Here is a 4,839-nt window from a genome sequence, read left to right as displayed (position 1 = left end):
AAATGGTGTAGGGAATATTATTATATCTAACCTATACTATTAGATCTCAGATCACTGCATATTTAAAAGCAATGGTTGTAAATTGTTTTAAGTTTTATTCCTTTTTTTTTTATTGAGACAGAGTTTCACTTTATCACCCTCTGTAGAGCCTATGGTGTCATAGCTCACAGCAACCTCAAACTCTTAGTCTCAAGTGATCCTCTTGCCTTAGCCTCCCAAATAGATGGGACTATAGGCTCCCAACACAACACCTGGCTATTTTTGTTTGTTTGTTTTTTGTTTAGCAGGCCCAGGTGGGTTTGAACCCACCTGCCCTGGTGTACATGGCTGGCATCCTAACCACTGAGCAACAGACACTAAGCCATTAAGTGCTACTCCTAAACACAAATAAGACAAACAAGAAGACATTAGATCTTATCCTTACAATAAAAAAAAAAGAGAGAGAGAGTCTCTGAGATTCAGATAGTTTAAATGATCACATGATAATGTACTTTCTTTTTTTCTTAATCAAGTGATCAGCAATGAGTATTCTCTTCATTTCAGGTGAGTCCGAAAAGGTGATTGCCGTCATCTCGATCTTTTTTTTTTTTTTTTTTGACAGTTTCCTTCTGTCACTCTGGGTAGAGTGCCATGGCATCATCATAGCTAACAGCAACCTCAAACTGTTGAGCTCAAGAGATCCTCTTGCCTCAGCCTCCCAGTAGCTGAAACTATAGGTATCCACCACCATGCCAGCTAGTTTTTTCTATTTAGTAAAAATGGGGTCTTGCTCCTGCTGAGGCCGGTCTTGAACTCCTGAGCTCAAGCAATCCACCTGCCTACCCTCCTAGAGTGCTAGGATTATAGGCATGAGCCACCACACCCAAACAACAACATAGTTCTTATGAACTGTGTATAAATGGAATTTTGGCTTATTTTAAATACATTAAGAAATCTTGCTATTTAAAGGAATGTTCAAGATTTTAAAAAAGCAAATTCTCTATTTCATTTCTTTTGTAAATCTGATACATTAAAGAGTATAAAAACATTGAAAGAGCAAATGAGGATGAATGCAGAAAGAATAAAGTAAAACTACTGATTCTATTTCATCTAAAAACGACTCTAAAAGAATTCTACACTCAGCTTCCCATCTATTCATAAGTTATATCATAAATATTTTAATTCATTAAATATTTACTAAGCATCTACTATAAGCCAGACATAGTGCTAATATTAGAGATAGAAAGATGACTAAAGTCACAGGTCCCTCAAAATATTCACTAAGGAGACAGAAAAAAACCTGTAATAGAGATATGAACAAAATACATTAGAAAGTCTATAAAGGATTTCCAGAGAAATATCAGAATTGCTTTTTTTTTTTTTTTTTTTTGAGACAGTCTCACTTTGGCATCATAGCTCTTAGCAACCTCAAACTCTTGGACTCAAGTGATTCTCTTGCCTCAGCCTCCCAAGTAGCTGGACTACAGGCACCGCCACAACACCCAGCTATTTTTAGAGATGGGGTCTTGCTCTGGCTTAGGCTGGTCTCCAACCCTTCAAAGCGATTCTAGAATTCTTTCTGGAATGGCCAACAGAACTGTTACTATGTTACCCTTGATGTCCTGAATGTCATCAAAATGTCTTCCCTTCCCTTATCTTCAAATAAAGAAAAAAGGCATTGCAGGGTCAGGTCAAGTGAATAAGGAGGGTGTTCCAATATGGTTGTTTACTAACTAAAAACTCCTAACAGATAATGCTGTGTGAGCTGATACAGTGTCACGATGCAAAGGCCACGAGTTATTGGTGAAAAGTTCAGTTTGTTTTGTCTAACATTTTGACACAGCCTTTTCTGGACTTCTAAATAGTAAACTTGGAGGCCAGACAAGGTAGATCATGCCTGTAATCCTAGCACTCTGGGAGGCTGAGATGGGTGGATCAATTGAGCTCACGAATTTGAGACTAACCTGAGCCAGAGTGAGACCTCATCTCTAAAAATAGCCAGACATTGTAATTGGGCAACTGTAGTCCCAGCTACCCGGCACTCTCCAGAGGACAACAAACTAAGACTCTGTCTCAAGAAAACAAAAAAATAGTAAACAAATTTATAATAAATAATCTCTCAGATATCAAAAAAGGAGTCATTTTGACTCCTTAATTTGGACTGATGGAACTTTTTAGTTCATGGAGAATTGGCTGACTTCCTTACACACTTGGACACTTTGTTTCAAGGTCATATTTATACGCCCATTTTGTTTTTTTATCACCAGTGATAACATGGCCCAAAACATCATCTAGCCTCCGTAAAAGGTCTTGGCCTACTTCAACTCTCCTTTGCTTTTGTTCATCAGTGAGCTCCTTCAGGACCATTTTTACACATCTTTCTCATGCCAAGATGTTCAGTTAACATTTTCTTGTTTCTCTATTGATTGTTTACTTGGTCTGCTATTCTTCCAACAATAGTCAGCCAATGACTGTGATGCACAATTTGATGAATTTTTGCAAGGTTTTCATCAGTTCTCCTCATTACAGGCCACCCTGACCTCTCTTCATCAGTGACACTTTCTCTCCCCTCGGAAAACCATTTAATCCATTTGAACACTTCTATTTTCTTCATGACATTATCCCCATAAACTTGGACTAACATGTCCCTGATGTCACTTATATTCTCGCCAAGTTTAACAAGAAATTTTATGAATGTTTGTTCAGTGCTCTAAATCAAGCTGTGACATCCTCAAAGGCACATAAAAACACATAACAATAACGAACATGAACGCCACTCAGCAAGACACAACACAAACACAGCTGTGAGACACTGATATACCAAGTTTATAAAACCTTACTGAGGGGTGGCGCCTGTAACTCAGTGGGTAAGGCGCTGGCCATATACGCCATGGCTGGTGGGTTTGAACCCGGCCTGGGCCAGCTAAAACAACAATGACAACTGCAACAAAAAAATAGCCAGTGTTGTGGTGGGCACCTACAGTCCTAGCTACATGGGAGGCTGAGGCAAGAGAATTACTTCAGCCCAAGAGTTTGAAGTTGCTGTGAGTTGTGATGCTACAGCACTCTATCAAGGATGACGTAGTGAGGCTCTGTATCAAAAATAAAAAAAAAGAAAGAAAGAAACCTACATTGTGGGATTCACAAACTTAATTGTCAGACCTGTACAAGCTCCCTAAGTAGAGAACTTACCTTGTCTATCTTGTTTGCTACTGTATCTAGAACAGTGCCTGATACATAGTAGGCACTCCATAAATACTTTTTGGATGAGTATTAAGTGAAAACAGACTTTAACAGTATTTTTAATTTTTTCATTTTTATAACACTAAACAAAATAGAAAAGAAATACACACAAAGACATACACTCTGTTAATCTCCATCATTCGTGAATTCCTTATGTGCCAACTCACTAAAATTCATGTGTAACCCCAAAATCAATACCTGTAGCCCTTCTGCAGTCATTCACAGACTCGCATACACAAAAACTAGAGTTGCCTAATGTGCACATTCCCAGCTGAGGTCTAACAAAACAATGCTCCATCATCTTGTTTCACCTCTCATATGCAATACATTTCTGAGTCTATGCAGTGACATTTTTTTTGCATTGTTGTGCTTTCTGTTGGTGATTTTATTGTTTAAAAAAAAAACAACCCATGCAGGGCAGAGCCTGTTGCTCAGTGGTTAGGGCGCTGGTCCCTTATACCGAGGGTGACAGGTTCGAACCCAGCCCTGGCCAAACTGCACCAAAAAAAAAATAGCTGGGAATTCTGGCAGGTGCCTGTAGTCCCAGCCTCTCAGGAGGCTGAGGCAAGAGAATCACCTAAGCCCAGGAGTTGGAGGTTGCTGTGAGCTGTGACACTACCACACTCTACCAAGTGCAACACAGTGAGACTCTGTCTCAAGAAAAAAAGAAAAGAAAAAAAAGAAATTAATTATCTATTGTTAATTGTTAATAAACTACCATTTGCTCTTACAAGATAAAATCAAAAGATTCGCATCAGACTTTTTATCATTAACACAGGAATAAAACAGCAATGCCTTTGAAAATTATAAAATAAAATTTCCAGGCAGCACCTGTAGTACAGTGGTTACAGCGCCAGCCACAAACACAAAGCATGGCAGGTTCAAACCCAGCCAAGCCCAGCTAAACAACAATGACACCTGCAACAAAAAATAGCTGGGTTCTGTGGCAGGCGCCTAAAGTCCCAGCTACTTGGGAGGCTGACACAAGAGAATCACTTACACCCAAGAGTTTGAGGTTGCTGTGAGTTGTGATATCATAGCACTCTACCCAGGGAAAGATAGCAAGACTCTGTCTCAAAAATAAAATAAATAAATAAATAAATAAATAAATAAAAATATTTCCAGCCAGGCCCAGTGTCTCACACCAGTAATCCTAGCACTCTGGGAGGCCAAAGCAGGTAGATTGCTTGAGTTCATGAATTCCAGACCAGCCTGAGCAAGAGTGAAACCACTGTCTCTACTAAAAATGAAAAACTGAGGCAAGAGATCTCTTCAACCCAAGAGTTGGAGGTTGCTGTGAGCTATGACACCATAGCACTCTACCTAGGGCAACAAAGTGAGACTGTTTCAAAAAAAAAAAAGAAACAAACAAAAAATAATAATATTTCCAACATAAAATTCTATCCCCAAATACAGTATTATCTGAGGAAAGAATAAAAACTTTTATATACACAGGGTTTCAAAAACATTAACTCCTTAAATGTTTAACTCTCAAAAATCTTCTTTTTTTTTTGAGACAGGGCCTCAAGCTGTCCCCCTGGGTAGAGTGCTGTGGCATCACAGCTCACAGCAACCTCCAACTCCTGGGCTCAAGCAAGTCTCCTGCCTCAGCCTCCC

At 39.1% G+C, this 4,839-nt stretch overlaps 1 non-coding gene across 1 annotated transcript; it reads right to left on the bottom strand.

The window, feature by feature from the left end:
• Nucleotides 1-509: 509 nt before the first annotated feature.
• Nucleotides 510-578, bottom strand: LOC111723162. Its single transcript, XR_002771760.1, has one exon. It is a non-coding gene; the product is annotated as a small nucleolar RNA SNORD2 (small nucleolar RNA).
• Between the last annotated feature and the right edge of the window lie 4,261 nt (nucleotides 579-4,839).

This window comes from Otolemur garnettii, unplaced genomic scaffold (genome assembly GCF_000181295.1).
Source record: "Otolemur garnettii isolate 467f Iridium unplaced genomic scaffold, OtoGar3 scaffold00008, whole genome shotgun sequence".
Lineage (NCBI taxonomy): Eukaryota > Metazoa > Chordata > Mammalia > Primates > Galagidae > Otolemur > Otolemur garnettii.
This window is presented reverse-complemented; position numbering and strand designations above follow the sequence as displayed.